General features: G+C 38.1%; 1 pseudogene; it reads left to right on the forward strand.

The window, feature by feature from the left end:
• The first annotated feature begins 1,558 nt into the window (after positions 1–1,558).
• LOC141522685 (serine/threonine-protein kinase tousled-like 1) lies at positions 1,559–5,411 on the forward strand (annotated as a pseudogene).
• The last annotated feature ends 13,976 nt before the right edge of the window (positions 5,412–19,387 follow it).

Genomic DNA, 19,387 nt, shown 5'->3' on the forward strand with positions numbered 1-19,387 from the left:
CTTTTAGAAACTCTGTGCTTCAGTCAAAGTTTAATACAGACAGTTTCTTAAATACAATAAACTCTACAAGTGTATAGTAAAATGAACCCTACCATCCATTAATGTTACAACTGTTTGTTGTCTTTGGATGAGAAATCCTGAAATTTTGTCTAAAAGGACTTCTTTTCACAATGGCGATTTGATAATTTGATTAATTTGATTTGATTAATTCCTGTGTCTTCTGGCCTTGACCAGGAATGGTTTCTTATAATCAATCATACTAAATGAATTCTAAATGTTCTCATTTTCTTCCTTGAAGGATCCCCCTTTCTCGCCTCTCTGAAGTCTATCCTATTACTATAGAATACCTATGATTGTCTGTGCTCCAAGTAGATCAGAAAGAGTAAATAAACTAAATCTGTACCCTAGGAAGTTAGAATTGCTATTCAATGAAAGCATACTTCTTAGAATATTAATAAAATTTATTGCTTTCAGTTTAGCCTCCCAATTTTTACCCAAAGTCACTGGACACTTAGCCATAAGTATATCTTTCCCAGGGGCTTCTATTTCTCTTAGTTAAGAGAAACTTCCACCAAATCCTTCCTATTATTTAAAATTTCTACAAAATGCCATCTTGTCAATGCAAATTTTCCTACTCATCATGCACATATACTTTTTCTTCCATTCAATTAGAATCTAAATTCCATGAGCAAAAGAACTGTTTTTTTCTAAATTTTGACTAACTCCCAGCACATAATACAGTATTCTGTAAATATGAGTGGTTAAAAAGTATTTTAAAATGCAGTTGTCTTCTCCCACGTCTGGAAGATAATCCTATATTCTTTTTCAAAGAACCAAATATAACTGACTGATAAATTATATTTTCCTCTTGTCTATACACAACTCTATGAAAGTATTAAAATGCTAATTTAAGTTGTAATTAAAGAAAATGACTTTGGAATCATACAATAGAAATGCAGTCATACAAAAGAAGTGTGGATCCCATGGTATATACTTCTCCTAGAGTTGCCAAATATGATAGCAACTCTTAGTGCACTATTTTAGATGATTTTAATTTAGATTGTTAAAATATTTTCATAGGCATAGAAGACTCTTGATTAAGCTTTATATTTATCTGATTAAGTATCTTGTTATTTAAGAATAGAATTTTCATGAAAGTATGTCCATTGAATGGATAATTGAACATAAAGGGAGCAGAGGAGAATTGGAAAGTTTGGTTCAATTATTTAGGTGATCTGAACATGATGAATATCAAGAAACCACAAATACATTAAGTTCATGAGATCAGAGTTGGGAAGGATCATAGAGATGGGATGATTTTCAGGCAAGGAAACTAAGTGCTGGAAAGGTTAAACAACTTATTTAATATGTTATTATTGCTGTTCTTCTTGAAGAGAGTCAGTGATCTTACAGGTAATGTTTTGATTCATGAGTGAATTGTATTGCAGTGAGGCAGACAGATGCATCAGCTTCACTCTTCCAGTCATAAAAATCTGGTGATAAGACAAAAATCAGGATGTCTGGCAGTTGCCCAGGATTCAGTAGATGACTAAGATCTATGGGCTCCACATCACCTGCTTTAGACATCATCATTGCTGTTGGAACAATTGTTCTCATCTACACATTCCAACTGGGGGAAACTTCACATATTTGGGATAGACGGTCCCTTAATTCACCAATAGGTTTGTGGTTCATTGGTTGCTCTCAACCTTGTTTATCCCAGCTGCCAAAATAGTTTACCAAGATGTGACAATGTGCCTGCTTCAGCTTCTTAGAGCCACAGGTAAGAGTTGATTGTAGGTAGGCTCCAAAGATAGATGAACAGTCCTAAAAGGACCTTGGTAAGCTCTCATACCAGTGGTGCAAGTGCTCCTTGAATATCCCATACACCCTGAGGTATGACAGTGGAAGAGTTAAGATTTGAACCCAGGACCCCTGACTTGACTGTCAGCGTACTCTAAAGATAACATGCTTATACATAAGTTGTTTCAGAATGGATAGGCTTTTGTGGTGTGTATTCCATGATACCTTGATGGATTTTCTTTCTAGTCAATTTTTATGAAATTTTTTAGATTGTAATTTCAGACTGAGTTTATAAAAGGTTTATAAAGCTATTAGAGCAAAGCCTTAGGCAGTCCTACTAATGTATAGTAAAGCTAGTGCAAAGAATTATTCTTAGAGGATGAGCTAAGCAATTTGGGATAGGGTTTGTAGATAGGATGATAGATATGACAGATATGACCAAGGTCATCTAGTCTAGTCTCCTAATCCTACAGACGAAGAAATTGATGCCTAGAAAGACTAAATGATAGGGGGGAATCTTGGTGACATGGTGGTTAGAACACCAGTCCTGGAGTCAGTAAGACATGGGTTCAAATTCAGCTTTAGTCACTTAAAACTTGCTAGCTATGTGACCCTGGGCAAGTCATTTAACTCCACTGCCTCACAACCCCCCCCCCCCAAAAAAAAAGGCTAAGTGATAGCTTAAGGGCCATTATGTCCCAGAGGCAACAGATGAATCCAAGTCTTCTTGGTTTGTAGGATACATTTTTATCCACTTTACTATGATTAAGATCCATGCCCTAACATTAAAACAATCCTTTTTCTACAATAGGGGGAAAGAGAGAGAGAAAGAACTAAGTATTTATTTTTTTATTTATTTAGTGCCTTTTCATGCTAAATGTTCTTCAATATTATATGAACCCCTTGATGCCAGTCCTTTCATTTGCTTTCCCTCCCTAACCTAGTGCCCTTCTCTCTCCTCCTTCTTCCTCCTTCCTCTCCCTGCCCCCGACTGGCTTATCATGATATTAGGAGTGGGACTGGGCATATAGGGGGTGGGAAACAAGGGTTGGTGGTCTGCTTCCTAGAAAGTGACTTGATGAGTGTCCAAATTAGCACTGGAAGTTTAGAAGGAGCTCCACATTGGTCCCAGCTCTCTGAGCCTCCAATCCTGGGCTTGGTGTCTGTGGAACAGCCTAGCCCTTGCTTAATCTCATAATACCATTTTGGAGACCCAAGGAAGGTACAGTGGATGAACTTCACAGCTTAGATCCAAGAATTTCTGGAAGTTCAACATATAAGAATTGTAAGTGGAAGCAATGGAAGGTGCAGTGTTGGAACTAAAGCCACAACAAGTAATGAAGGTTCTAAACACAGCTTTGGAAGCTTGAAATCTCTAAGTGATAAAGAATCAGAGCGACAACAGGCAGGCTACTAAAAGAACACTGTACAAGTTAATGGGACATTATCTGCAGGAGAAACAGCCAGAGGCATCCTGGGGCAGAAAAAGGAAAACTGAAAACCAAAGTGAGAGCAGTCAGGAAAAAATATCCTAGGATGTGGCCACAAAATTGATGACTTTTTTGAATGTCAAGATTGGAATGGCTCCAGTTCGATAAGGTATATTTCTCTTGCAATCCAGTTGTCTTAGAATTTGCAATCACGTTTCACTTCCTCCTGTGTTGGACTCTTCTCCTACTGCATTAGCTTTTGGAGATCACCCTATTACATGACCAAAGCAGTTCTTTTTTGTTTGTTTGTTTTACGATTTTGCCCCTAATCTTGCTTCCCTCCCCCCACCCTCCACAGAAGGCAATTTGCCAGTCTTTACATTGTTTCCATGGTGTACATTGATACAAATTGAATGTGATGAGAAAGAAATCATATCCTTTAAGGAAGAAACATAAAGTACAAGAGAAATCAAGATTACATAATGAGGCATCAGATTTTTTTCCTAAATTAAAGGTAATAGTCCTTGGTCTTTATTCAAACTCTACAGTTATTTCTCTGGATACAGATGGTATTCTACATTGCAGATACCCCCAAATTGTCCCTGATTGTTGCATTGATGGAATGAGCAAGGCCATCAAGGTTGATCATCACCCCTATGTTGCTGTTAGGATGTACAGTGTTTTTCTGGTTATGCTCATCTTGCTCAGCATCAGTTTATCCAAATCCTTCCAGGCTTCCCTGAATTCCCATCCCTCCTGGTTTCTAATAGAACAATAGTGTTCCATGACATACATATATCACAGTTTGTTAAGCCATTCCTAAAGCAGTTCTTTTAGAAAGTTATTCAGGCTGATCTCACAATACTGACATTAGCTGCACTAGAAAGTAATAAAAACCGGAACTTGAAAAAGAAAGAAGGTCCCATAGATGTTTTGCTAAGGGATTAACTGATCTTAGCTGTCAAGCAGATGAATAGTAAAAACTACTTGAAAAATACAAAGAAGTATTAAATATTAAATGCAATGAGTAAGAAACTTTTAATAGTAAAGAGAACACACACACACACACACACACACACACACACACACACACACACCCAAAACTGGCAAGAGAGAACAGTATGTAAGACAGTCTAAGCCTTGGGCATTTTCCTATAGTTAGATGTGCAGATTGCTTTGCTGAACAATGGACAGATGGTTTTGCCTTTTAGGATCTTGTGAATCAACAGGAATGGGTGAATCAGCAAAGGAAGGATATTGAAAAGCAAAGATAACTGACACCTGGAAAACCACCTACTATTAATAATTCTCAGGCACTTCTACCAATTCTGAACCAAAAGAAAGAAAAACAAAGGAGTTAGTGGAGTGGAAAAATGATCTTTTTGCTAGACAAATTTATCACAACTGCTGACTGTAGAAGAGTACCGGGACCAAGAAGAAATGTTCAGACTTATGGCATCACAAGAAGGAAGAAGTAGAAATGAAGGCAGAACTTGAATGTCTGGAAAGAGTCAGACATATTCATATGTGGTAGCTGAAAAGGATATACCATGAATAGTTTGAAGATCACCCCCACATTAAATGAATGATATTTGTTACTTCATCAACATGGTAGAAGTGACTTTAGTGAAGTATAGAAGGCTTTTGGCCATTATGAAGAAAGATTATGCTGCTGTAAAGATCCACCAGCTTAATAAGAATTAGAGAGATGTGAAGAAGGAAAACTACCACAAACATACCTTCAGAGAATAGAAGAACTGGACCACCCCAGGAGAGTTACACTATATGATTATTTCCCCTTGGATACAGACATGGTTTGTATAGTGTGAGACTACAGTGAAGGCAATGATTTGGATTTCCATTTCAAACAACATGAATTTGATTGATGTCAGAGAAGGAACCTAGGTCCATTGTTATGCAAATCATAAATGCACTAAGATATCTCAATGAGATCAAGCCCCCTATCTTCCCTTAAGAGCTTAATATCCTTTAGTAGATGGAACAACACATGGATAAATCAAAATGACTGATTTTGGCCTCTCCAAAATTATGGATGATGATAGTTTCGGTGTAGAATAGATCTATCTTCTCAAAGGGCAGGGATTTATTGGTATTTACCTACAAAGTGTTTTGTAGTCGGCAGAGTCTCCAAAGATTTCCAATAAGACTGATATCTAGCTTTTTCAATATCTACATGATCAAAAATCAACCAGTCTCAACAAGATATCTTGCAAGTAAGCATGATATTAAAAGTAAAAAAAATCTAATTCCCTATGAGAACTATTGTAAACAATGAAGCTAAAGCTTTCATAAGACATTGTTTAGCATACTGTATAAAGGAGCTATTTGAAGTTCATCAGCTGATAAATAATCCTTAACTTCTGCACAAGAGAAGATCAAATTCTTCAAGGAACTGACAGGACTGACAGGCCCTCCCCCAACCTTCTGCAAGTATAATTTCTTACTGAAGTGACTCCAAGATTGGCATGGTGTCTTTCAATCCTTTTCAAATTCAAACTTATCAGAGAGTATTTGAGTATTTTTCACACAAGAAAAATTGAAAACTTTTCAAACTGAAGTTCTTCTTTAGTGTAATTTGTATATGAATGGATCATGGACTGTGAATAAATATACTCTTCTATTGTAACCTTAAACATTGGAGTATCGCTCCCTTTTGCACACAGACAAAAGTACCATGTTTAAGAGGGGCCTTTGTCGGTTTTTTTTTTTTGGTGGGGGAAGATACTGTGAATGACCTTTATAATACTGAAATAAATTTTTGAATAATACTGGAGAGTTCTAATATGAAGGGTAGTTTTTCATTATTTAAATTAGTGGCGGAAATATCAGACAAACACTAGAACTACAATGTCTATGTCTATACATTGGTTATTCAACAGGAATCCTGCTGACACCAAAGAAAGACATGAATGATAATCACCTTATGTTATGAAATAATGGAATATCATAGACTTTTTGGAATGTTAAACTTTTTATACCTCAAAACCACAGTTTTCCCCCATTGGTTGTTGTTTTGAATGGTGAGCTATTCTTAGATGCTGTAACCCTTGAATAAATGAGCTGCATATTTTGAAATCTTGTTGAATTAGCTAATGTAATATTTGCTGTGTTTTCAAAATGTTAGAATTTTTAACAAGTATTTCATAATTAATTTTCTGCCCTTGTGATAAGAAATCAATGGAAGTATGCAATCAATTGCAGACCAGTTCTGTGCAGGATAATGATCAGTTCCCTTCAAGTCCTGTTGTAAATTGTTGCACAGATGTCATATTTCCAATCACACACGCATTTTAAAGCACAGCTTTTCTAATTGGATATTGTATTTTTAAAAGTTTGTTTGAAAGTGCTTTAAATGCTGCCAAATGATGCTATTTTTACCTTAGCAAAAAAATTGAATGACCTCCTTAAGGTACAAATTGACTGTACTTCATAGAGAGATAATAAAAGTAGACCATTCATTAACCAAAAGAAAACAAAAGCATATACTATCTCATTTGGTCGTTACAACAATCTTATGAGGTAGGTCTCCACTTTACAGCTGAGGAAACAAGCAATTAGAGATTAAGTGACTTTCCCAGGGTCACACAATTAGTAAGTATTTGGGGCTTGATTTGAATTCAAATCTTCCTGATTCCAGACCCAGGACATTATCTATTGAACTCTTGAAGCTACCTACAACCATACCATGCTGTATTCCAATTCAGTGGTTATACACCCAGTTGCAAGTGCTTTGAATATAATATTATTCCTAAGGTACTAGAAAAGTTACAGTCTAGGTCAGTGGAAGGAGTACCTAAAGCAGATGAAAACATTAGACTTGGAAAGAATAAGTGAAATTATTGATATCAATTCATCTGCTACCATCTTATTCTATTGCTTCTTCATGGTGACAGTTGCAGGCCAGTGACAGCAACTGGCAGGTTCTACAAACTCAGAAAACCTTCTGATATGGACTGAAAACATTTGTAATCTGAAGACTAATCTAGTTAAATTCAGCCAGGTTGGCCATCAGATGATAAAGCCTTTTGAGCACACTAATTAAGATCATCTATTAAGGTATAGATGGTTAGATCTGCTTTAGTGGAGTGAGTAACCACTTAAGTGAATCTACCAGTTTTTTAAAGAATTAAGCTATTGAAGAAACAGGGGATGGGGATAGGGATTGGACTTGTGGTTTCAGAGATATAGGAAAGTCCAAGTTAAGGAAACTCTAGCTGCTTATATAGGTCAGAACCTTCTCTGAAACTTATACTTGTAGAGAGTTATGCATTGAGATGTGACGTCAAGTTCCCAGGACACACAGCTTGTCTATGTCAGAAGCAGATTTTCCTGACTTGGTAGTTGATTGATTGTGTGAATATAGGCAATTCATTTCATTTTTTGAGCCTAAGACTGAGTGAGGGAGGGAAGTCAGGAATGAAGGAATAAAGAGAGAGGGGGAGAGAGAGAGAGAGAGAGAGAGAGAGAGAGAGAGAGAGAAGGAGAGAAGGAGGGAGAGAGGAAGAGAGAGAGACAGCTACAGAGAGACAGAGACAAAGACAGAAAGGAACAATGAATTGAATGAACATTTTATTAATTTATTTTTTATTCTAATTTTGTACAAATGTTTTTTTACATTAATAAAATATTCTTGTTTACAAGTAAACAAAATACCCCTCCTCCCCCATGAATATAGATAGACTTGTTTGGGCGAAAAAAGTAAAGGGGAGAGAAAAAAATTAAAATAAAAAAATAATAGTAATAATTGTAGGTATGGCCAGGTGGCACAATGGATGAGGCACCAGCCCTGGAGCCACGAGCACCCGAGTCCATATCCAGTCTCATAAACCCAACAATCACCCAGCTGTATGACATGCATGACACCCGATCCCCACTGCCCTGCAAAAACCAAAAAAAAGAAAGAAAAAACAGACCCAAAATAAAATAAAATAGTAATAATAGTAGGGGTGGCTGGGTGGCAGACAGAGCATTGGCCCTTGAGCCAGGAGCACCTGGGTTCAAATCCGGCCCCAGACACCCAAAGATCACCTCGCTATGTGGCCCCAGGCAGGCCATCCAGCCCCACTTGCCCTGCACCCTCCCCCAAATAATAATAACAAAAAAATGTGCTTGAGTCTTTGTTCCAACACCAACAACACTGTCATGGGTGGATCTCATTCTTTATGATAAGTCCATCACAAAAGTTATTTCCTTATTTTTCGACCACTGCCATTGCTGATCGCAATGCCCTCCTTTCTTATTTCTCCACTACCATGTACTCTATCTCTCCTTTCACTCTGACTCTGCTGTAGGGTCGCTGAGTGGTGCAGCAGACAGATCCCTGGTCCTGGGGCCAAGAGGCCCTGAGCCCCCATACCACCCCTTAGGCCCAGAATCCACCTGGCTCTGTGGTCCTGGGCAGGCCTTCCAATTCCAGCCCCTTGCAAGAAGTAAGAAAGAAAATGTGTTATATCTGGCCACTCTCCCCCCATGGTCCATCCTCTCCTCCTTTATTCACATCCCCACCCCTTCCCCCTGCTCCCCGCTCCTTCTTACTCTAGATATCTATACCCCATTGAGTATATATGCTGTTTCCTCTCCTAGCCATCTCTGATGAGAGCAAAGGTTCCCTCATTCCCCCTTGCCTCCCCACTTCCATATCATTGCAATAGCTCATTGTAATAAAAAAATCTTATGTGAAATATCTTGGACTATTCCCCTCCTTTTTCTTTCTCCCATTCCATTTCCCTTTTTTTCTATTGGCTCCATTTTTACTCCATATTTTATCTTCAAATTCAGCTTTCTCCTGTGCTTCAACTATAAAAGCTCTCTCTACCTGCTCTATTAACTGAGAAGGTTCATATGAGTATTATCAGTGTCATTTTTCTATGCAGGAATACATGCAGTTCAGCCTCATTAAGTCCCTCATATTTCCCCTCTCTCCTCCAATCTCCATGCTTCACCTGAGTCCTGTATCTGAAGATCAAACCTTCTGTTAAGCTCTGGCCATTCCAAAAGGAACATTTGAAATTCCCCTGGTTCATTGAAAGTCCATCTTTTTCCCTGGAAGAGGACATTCAGCCTTGCTGGGTAGTTCATTCTTGGCTGCATTCTAAACTCTTTTGCCTTCCCGTATATTGTATTCCAAGCACTATGAGCTTCCAATGTAGCTGCTGCTAAATCCTGTGTGATCCTGACTTCAGCTCCACGATATTTGAACTGCGTCCTTCTGGCTGTTTGTAATATTTTCTCTTTGACTTGGGAGTTCTGGAACTTGGCTATAATATTCTTAGGGGTTGGTTTTTTGGGATCTCTTCCTCAGGGGGATCAGTGGATTCTCTCCATTTCTATTTTGCCCTCTGCTTCTAGAACATCAGGGCAATTTTCCTGTAGTAATTCTTTGAAAATGATGTCAAGGCTCTTTTCCTGATCATGACTTTCAGGTATTCCAATAATTTTCAAATTATCTTTCCTAAATCTGTTTTCCATATCAGTTGTTTTTTCAATGAGATATTTCACATTTTCTTCTAATTTTTCATTTTTTTTTTTGGTTTTGAAGTATTGATTCTTGATTTCTGGTAAATTCATCAATCTCCCTGAATTCTATTCTTTATCTGACGGATTTGTTCACCTCAGAGAGTTTTCTTATCTCTTTTTCCATCTGGCCAATTTTGCTTTTTAAAGCATTCTTCTCCTCAATAACTTTTTGAACTGTTTTTTCCATTTGACCTAAGCTGGTTTTTAGCATGCTATTTTCTTCAGCATTTTTTTGAATTTCCTTGACTAAGCTGCTAACTTCATTTTCATGTTTTTCCTGCATCTCTCTCCTTTCTTTTCCCAGTTTTTCTTCCAACTCCCTCATTTGATTTTCAAAGTCTTTTTTGAGCTCTGTCATAGCCTGAGCCCAATTTCTGTTTTTCTTGGAGTCTTTAGATGCAGGAGCTTGTGCTTCCTTATCTTCAGACTGAGTATTTTGATCCTTCTTGGGCTCATTTGCAAAATATTTCTCATTAGTCTTCCTTTTGTTTCTTTTGTTGCTCACTTTCCCAGCCTGGGACTGGTTTTAGGGGGGCTTCCTGAGCTTTTGGGACACTCCCACAAGGGTCTCAGTGTGTGAGGCTCTGTCCTCCCTCCTGGTCTGTGAATGACCATAAGTACTTGAATGAACATTTTAACCAAAAATGTCACTAAATTATTTTCTAGAGACAGAAACATAGACACACACGCAGAGAGAGAAAGAGAGAGAGAGAGAGAGAGAGAGAGAGAGAGAGAGAGAGAGAGTCAGAGAGAGACAGAGACAGAAAGAGACAGAGACAGAGAGACAAAGAGAGATACAGAGACAGAGCAACAGAGACAGAGAGGGAGAGAGAGAGAGAGAGAGAGAGAGAGAGAGAGAGAGAGAGAGATGATTCAAAGCAAACATTAAATTCTGGTATCAAAAACCCTGGAACCTCTTTTATTGGTCCTGCCACTTCATGTTTAGTTTTGTAAAAAATAATTAGTGTCCTTTTCTATTTTAATGATTGAATCTCAGATTCACAGTGAGAGGTTAATATATCAAGAGTGAAGCTTATTTTATTCTTCTATAGGCAATGGGCATAAAATTAGGGTTGTTGACTACCAATTGAGGGCTCCTTCTGCCACTGAGGTCAATGAACCTGAGATTCTAGGTTTTTGAGTTTCAAATATAGAATGGTAAAGATTGGGACTATCATGGAAGCTGACAGGAATTATGCAATTTGGACTATGTGGCAGGATTATTAAAGGGTTAGTGTGATGCTTTTTAATATTTGGGCATTTTCTTTTCCAAGGTTCCATCTTTTGGAGTTTGCTCTCTCTGGCTGACTCATAATCCTGGGGCATAGTGACACTGGAAAAATATGAAGGCATGTGAGTGATTGGAAGTCTGGGGGGACTTTACATGGGAATAGTAGATTAAGTATCAGATCATCCATTTCATTTGGCTGCTAGCTCAGGGAAAAAGTCAATATTTGCCACTGGCCAGTCAAAGGAGATGGGGAGCTAAATGTTGTAAAACTAATCTCCCTCCCTTCTGTGAGTTTGAAACTGGAATTGCTTGATAATGCTTTTCTATAATAGCCTTTGAGTGGATCTGCCTCCCCTTTCCCTGGGATAGCAAAGAGAAAAAGAATGTATATATATGTGCGCACATGCATGCATGCGTATGATTTTTAAAAAACCACCTTTGCTAGTAGCGAATGTGTTTAACCATTGCAGAATATACTGTTATGCTTACTTTCATATTTAATATATTTTGGCCTATATGTTGAGTGAATGAATTCTTTAGGGGTCTATTGAAAAAAGAGGTAAGAAGTTTGGAATCAGAGTGGGTGGGACCACCAAATAAAAATGGTTATTAGTTATTTCAGTAATCAATAGTCACCTAGACTTAGCAAGTGGATCCTGGTGGAATTGTTTCTGAACTTGTTTAATTGATGTTGAACTGGTAGCTGTTGTTGTTTGTCCTTCCTTCTCATGACATCAGGAAAGTGATGCTATGATTTGCAATTGAATTAGATTTAAGTGAAGCAAGGCTGTGTAAAGTCACCAACCTTATTCTCTATTCTGGACTCATTTGGTCCTGTGGCCAGATATGGCTCAGGATGACTGGAGATGGCCCCCAGATGCAGTGGGATTCCTTGTTGGTAGAAAGCCAGGTCCATTTGTGGATTGCTTAGTTGAGTGGGCTGGGATAGTTTGAGCTTTGGGCACCATCTGGTGGCTTCTGTTTGTACAGCCCCCTGAGCAACTGCTAAAACCAACATTTCTCATAGAAACAATATTTCCCATGGGAAGTATTGACTTTCAAGTAACTTAGAAACTAACTCTAGATTCATAATCTATTATGAGACCTAACTAATTTGTCACATATATATATACATATATATATATATATATACGATTAAAATTTGTTCCATTGTATATATGCTTTAAAAGACTTTCTAATACAAAGTAATATAAAAGTACAAATTAATAGAAATCAATTGGGCCATTAGAATTTATTAAGTGTATGCTATATGCCAGCTATTGTTCCCAAGCCTGGGGATACAAAGAGAGACAAAAAAAAATTAGTCCCTGCTCTCAAGGAGCTCATAATCTAATGGGGACAGGAAGGAAGGGGAGAAGCATTTATTAGGCACCTACTATATGCCCAGCACTTTGCTAAGTATTTTACTTTGGTCTTTACATAATCTCCATTTGACAGTGAAGGAAACTGAGGTAGACAGTTTTGTCCAGGTTCAGGGCATGAATTTAGATTTGAACTCAGGACTGCTTGACTTCAGACCCAATGCTCTATCATTATACTTCTTAGCTGCCTTTGGGAACCTGAAATGCAAACAATGCACAAATAAGAGACATACAGAATAAACTGCAAGTCATCACAGATGGAAGGTTAAGATGAAAGGAATGTCAGGTTGAAGAAGGTAGGACTTTAGCTGGAACTTGAAGAAGTCAGAGAAATCAGGGAGGTGGGCAGGAGAAGGAAGGACAACTCGGGCATGGAGGACAGTCATTGAAAAAGCTTGGAGGTGGAAGATGGAGCATTCAAGGAATAATAAGAAGCATTTAAGAGTTCTGAGTTGCAGATGTGTCATTATGGTGAGTCCCTTCCATCCCTTGCCAGAGAAGAGGGCATGAGGCTACTTAAGGAGGAGCCAGCCATCCCAGATTCCAAAAGTGGAGCAGCTTGAAGCTTCCTTGGACATCAGTATATAGAACAGACGCTCGAGTGGCCAATGTACTTCCAGCCTAAGTGAGATAGAGAAACCCAATATATTGGAGGGGGTGAGGGGAAAGAAAGTAAAAAAAAGGCTGGTGTTGATAATGCATTTAGGAAGAAAAAAATTAAAAAAATTCTACATAAAAAAACAGTTATCAAGTATGAACCTGGAAAGAGAAGTGGAAGTCACAGCAATTAGAATCAGATAAGCAGCATGGTAGATAGAAGTCTTGGTTCAAAATCAGGAAGACTTCAATTTGAATCCTGCCTCAGATACTCAACATACAATCTAGCATCCATGGGCAAGTCCATAGGCAAGTCACTTAACATTTCTTGCATTCAGTTTCTTCATCTATAAAATGGATATAACAAAGCTGTGAAGAACAAATTCTCTCTGTGTCTCTTTATATGTATGTCTATATGTATCCTTGTTGAGTCTTTAGTAGTTCAGTTGACTCTAATCCTTTAGAAATCTTTACAGGGATGAAGTTTCTAATTCTAACTGAAATCTCTTTAATTTCTTTCCCTTTGCTATGGCTTGTGCAAAGAACATATTTCAAGTTGCCATCACTGTTCAGGGCATTTCTATTTTGGGCTTAGCCTTTTTTTGAGGGGTATGGATGTAAGGAAAAAAGAAGCTTGCAAGCACTATCCCCCACCTGTCTTCTTCCCTCCTCCAGTCTTATGAGCTTCTGGTAAGCACTTGCTGTATAAGCAAGATACCTTTTCCAGTTAATTATTGAGGGCTTAGTAATTTATTAAGAAAATTTTCTTATCTTCCTGCCAATAAAATTTCCAAGTTTTATTCTTTTAGCCTGTAATAATGGCAGTCAACTCTAAAGTCACTCTATGTTGTCTGGCATGACTATCACCTGATTTCTTCAAAAATTACTGGGAAGACAATTCTCTAGTATATCTCTTTTGTCTATTAGTGTCTATTAGTGTGTTTAATTCCCATTAGTTTGATAAAACGTTTCCTCTGCTGCATGGGGGTCAGTTGACCACGAGCCTTTCTTGTCTATCTTTTTTACTTCTTTTCCTTCCCAGAGGCACAAGGAGAAAGAAGGAGGGACACTCTCTTTCTCTATCTCAACTCTTCCATTTCTTGCATTGTCACTTCTAGTGAATTCTAGTAATCAAAGTCTTTTTTTCCCATAACATCTCTTTGAGGTAGGTATTTTGAATACCACCCTCCCACTTTTTTATGGTACAGATGAAGAAACTGAAGCTCTGAGCAGTTGTAATTTGTCCATGGATGTTCAAAAGACATAACATGAACCCAGAGCTGCTGGCTCCAGGGGGATTTCTCTTCATTTCCTGCTGTCTCATTCATTAGGAAATATAAATGATACTGAAATACCTATAAAAAGTTATCGGAAAGACCAGAAAATCTTGTTTTCATCTTAGAAGCGGAAGGGCTGATAGAGGTCATCTAATCCTGTCCTCCCCCATTTTCCAGATGAGGAAACTGAGGTGCAGTAAATTTGCTTATGAGTATAAGCAATCAGGGCAGCTAGGTAGCGTAGTGGACAAAGCACCGGCCTTGGAGTCAGGAGTACCTGGGTTCAAATCCAGTCTCAGACACTTAATAATTAAATAGCTGTGTGTCCTTGGGCAAGCCACTTAACCCAATTTGCCTTGCAAAAACCTAAAAAAATAAGTATAAGCAATCAAACTTGGGTCCCTTATCAACATACCCAACATAGTTTTCAATGCATTACAATATCTACAAAAGTAAAATCAAAGAGAGAAATGAATTAGTTTCTGGGGAATTTGATCAAGGAAGATATAATTACATTATAGAGATCGGACTTTCATTTGGAGTTGACCTTCTCCTCCAAATTATTTCCTTTAAATTATCCTTTGGAGAAATCAGGAAATTCAAGTAGTCATCCACATGCTTGGTACCATAAAGCCAAAACAGACAGATTGACACCGTTATCTGGTATTTTGGTGTCATGGAGAAACATAGGCAAGGCTAACTGCCTCTTTTTAGGTCAGATTGATTGTGGATAATCTAAGCATTGATTTGTGCAGGCCCCGACAGTCACAGCTGCTTACTTTCATGATTAAGAAAAAAATAGCTTTCAAGAGAATGGAACTGATATCTGCCTCCTAGAGATGATGATAGAGCAATGACTACTTACAACAGCCATGAGGGAGAATTCAATCAATCAGTCAATCAATCTCCAGATTGCCAAGAGTCTAGTAATTTGTGAGGAAATTTTTCTGATCTTCCCTGCTATTCAATTTTCCATGTTTCCTCTTTTTAGCTTGTGACAATGGCAGCCAGCTAGGAAATCATTCGAAATTGCCAGGCATGATCATAATCTTTACCATATGCCAAGCCTTGGGAATATGTGACATTCCCTATTCACAAAGAACTTATGTTCTAATGAGAGACAACAAAACCATGTAATAATATAAAGTTAATAAGAAGAATATGTACCAAGATATTTCAGTAGAAGGTAGTTTGGGAGGATGGGGAATTAGCTTAGAGGAGATCAGGAAAGGTTCCATTTAGAAGATAATACCTGAGTTGTGTCTCTTTTTTTTTTCTTAGTTTTTTTGCAAGGCAGTGGGGTTAAGTGACTTGCCCAAGGTCATACAGCTAGGTAATTATGAAGTTTCTGAAGTCAGATTTGAACTCAGGTCCTCCGGACTCCAGAGCTGGTGCTGTATCCACTGCACCAATTAACTGCCCCCTGAGTTGTATCTTAGAGGAAGAATGATATTCTGTGACATTCAATGAGGGAGAGTAAGGTAAGGAGGGAATATATTCTAGAAATATGGGGTGGTTAGTACAAAGACATGGAAGTAGGAGATGGAGTAGAGGAGAGAAGAGAGAAATCCAGTCTGATTGGATCACAAGTGCACAGTAATGTCTAGTGAAGTCAGAAAGGTAAATCGAGGCTAGGTTTCATTGGGCTTTAAAAACTAAAAAGAGGGGTTTATATTTTATTCCTGATATTTTAAGACACTAGAGTGGGTTGAGTAGTGAGGAAGAAGTGTAGTTGTCATTTTTTGCATTAAAAGAAAGTCACTTTAGCATCAGTATTTAGGATGGGTTGGATGGTGAGTGGGTTGAGGAAGGGAAGACCAATCAGGAGATTGTTGAAATAAACTAGGTGAGAAGTGCTGAGGGCTTGAACTAAGATGGTAGCTGCTTAAGAAGAGAGAATGGGATAGATATGGAGGACTTTGTGGAGGATGGAATAAAAAGATTTGACAACCTAATTAGATACATGGGATGAGAGAGAATTAAGATTTGAGGATAATACTGAGGTTAAGAAATGGGACACTGAAAAAATGGAGGTTCCTTTAACAGAAATAGAGAAATTTCAGGGAAGCTAGGCACAGTGGATAGAGCACCGACCCTGAAGACAGGAGGATCCAAGTTTAAATTCATCTTCAGACACTTGATACAAGCTATGTGACCCCATTGTCCCACAAAAACCAAAAGCCTTAACAAACCTTCACCAGAAATAGGAAAATTTCAGGGAAAGGAATCTAAAATGCTGGGAAAAAAAGACATGGAGAAATATACTAGTCTACTTTTTTCCAATTTCTCCTCAAAACAAAGCTTCTTTAAACCTCAGTTTACCCATCTTTAAAATGATAATATGATTAATCTCTAAAGTCCCTTTCAAATCACTGAAGGTAGAACTAGGAGAAATTTGACCTTTTTTGATTGACTCTGATAAAAAGTAACTCTGGACAGATTACTTAGTTTCTCTGAGCCTTAATTTTTTCATGTGTAAAATATGAGCAATAGTACTTGCAATGCCTACCTAAAGAAATTTTTGTGAGGACAGCACTCTAAGATGTAAATCACATGTGGAAACATAAAACATATAGATGTAGACGAGACATTTTTGTTGGTACAAAAAAGAGTCTATGTAAAGTTCCCTATTGTGCTTTTTTATGCCACAAACTCCAATGCTATTTTCAACCTTTAGACCAAGGGACAATAAATTCAAAAAGTCCCCCAACAGTAAATTTTGTACATTTCCTTATTTAGTCAGATTGCTTTCAAAATCATCTGAGCTGTAATGTAAGAAGAATCCTACTTGTGCCCTGAGACTGATAACATCTCCATTGTCTGGTTTATCTTACATCCCAATATATTTATAAATCATTTGATTGTCAGGGTGAGATTCCCTGTGGATAAAATAGGATTAGCCAACTATAACAGATATGGTCCAGATAATACACTGCCTAGAAATCCCAATGCACTGTTTGAATTCCTGGGGGTTATTAATCCTCGGAGCTCCAAGTTTCAATAATAGACCAATGGGAATGATGATAATAGTGCCTTCTGCTAGGTAGCCCCTTCCTAAATGGCACTACTTCACTTAATGCTAAACTTGCATTTATTAAGTGCTTCATGTATACCAAGTTCTGAGAATACAAAGACAAAAATGGAACAGTCCCTGTCCTCAACAAATTACATTCTTTTGTGCAGAGAAAAGCAAACATAGAGACCAAGTATTTTGAGGACAAAGGACCATCAACTTATAGGAGAATCAGGATAGGTCTCCTAAAGGCAGGGAGAAACTCACCTGAACAAAATATAGAGACCTAGTCTTGCAAAAAAAAAAGTTCAGTACCATAGAATGTACCCTGCTATGCCTCAGGTGACTGAACTTCAGGCTTTTCCATGATCATACTTAGACCATATTCAACTGTGGTTACATATCTCAAATTTTTTATATCACAATGGAAATTGGGGAAGAGGTACTTGATACAAGACAGTTAGAAGGAGAACTGAGAAAGTGCAGTGTCCAGGACTGCAGAGTGATGATGATGATGATGGTGGTGGTGGTGTTTGTCCATTCTCAAAGAAGACCATGACAACAGGGAGGTGATGCTATGATAAGCACATGAATTGGATTTGAGTGAGTGGATGTTGTTCTAAATCACCAGCCTAACTTTCTCCTCCAGAGCCATCTGGATCCACTGGCCAGATATGAATCAAGACACCTGGAGATAGTCCTGGACGCAAGGCAATCAGGGTTAAGTGACTTGCCCAAAGTTAAACAGCTAATAATTACCATGTGTCTGAAGCTGGTTTCAAATTCCTGTCCTCCTGACTCCAAGGCTAGAGCTCTATCCACTGCACAACCTAACTGCCCTCAAAAAATAAGGTTGAGGATGGAGAAACACTTTCAAATTTAGCAAACTAGATTATTTGCCCTTTGTCATTGAACTTAGGCAGCTAGGTGGCACCACAGTGCATAGAAAGTTGGAAACATTTAAATCTAACCTGTGACAATCAGTAGCTAGCTGTGTGATCCTGGGAAAGTCACTTCACTTCAATCTGCCTAAGTTTCCTCAGCTGTAAAATGGAGGTCATAATAGCAACCACCTCTCAGAGTGGTTGTGAGGATCAATGGGATAATATTTGTAAAGCAACTGACAATCTATAAACTCATGTTTCTACTGGTTCCAAGTTTAGAGAATTGTAAGGGACAGTAGAAGTCACTTAGTCAAATTCTGTCCTCTTATAGATGGGTAAACTGAGGTTTAAGTAGGTTTTAATTTGCTCAACTGATAAATGGCAGAGATAGACCAAACCCAAGACTTTTGACCCCCCATACAGAGCTCTTTCTACTGTAAAATTATGATTCTAATCCATCTTCAGTTAGGTAATTGCTTCTCAGTTTAGATATGGTTATTAGAGTCATTCAAACTCTTCCATAATTTCCCTTGTGATCTGAGAGATCTAAGATATGTGAACACAGTTGGATATGTCTAAGGCCATGGAATAGAGTCATTTGACTCATAATTGGAGATTTATTCTATGGATTTTCTTTTTAGGTTTTTTCAAGGCAAATGGGGTTAAGTGGCTTGCCCAAGGCCACACAGCTAGGTAATTAGTAAGTGTCTGAGACTGGATTTGAACCCAGGTACTTCTGACTCCGGGGCTGGTGCTTTATCCACTGTGCCACCTAGCCACCCCCTACTGCTCCACCTAGCTGCCCCTATGAGATTACTTTTGATTGTTTTTGTTTGTTTATTTTGAGCCAATCTATTTTGCTTAGGCTGGTAATGAGATGGCTGTTCACTGGCCTTCTCTCACAGCTTTGGCCTCATTTATTTCTGATCTGGGCCATTTAGGCTCTCCTTAGGCAACTTTGCTCCAGGAAGACCTCCATTTGGTACTGAACTTAATGAAGAAATCTGATTGGTTTAAGGTCTACTGCAGCTAAGAACTCTGGAGTTCCAGTGGGCCTAGCCTCCCTTAGAAGTAGTTCAAATGTAATCCAACACTCCCAACTGTGATGCTGATTTCATTAGCTTATATCTCCTCAACTAAGCAGTCATATGGTATAATAATTTAGTTCTACTATTCTTCAGTCCTATGATTAGAAGATAGACCCCAAATATAGAGGATAAGAACAACAATTAA

Source organism: Macrotis lagotis, chromosome 4 (assembly GCF_037893015.1).
Source record: "Macrotis lagotis isolate mMagLag1 chromosome 4, bilby.v1.9.chrom.fasta, whole genome shotgun sequence".
In the NCBI taxonomy this organism is placed as follows: Eukaryota; Metazoa; Chordata; class Mammalia; order Peramelemorphia; family Peramelidae; genus Macrotis; species Macrotis lagotis.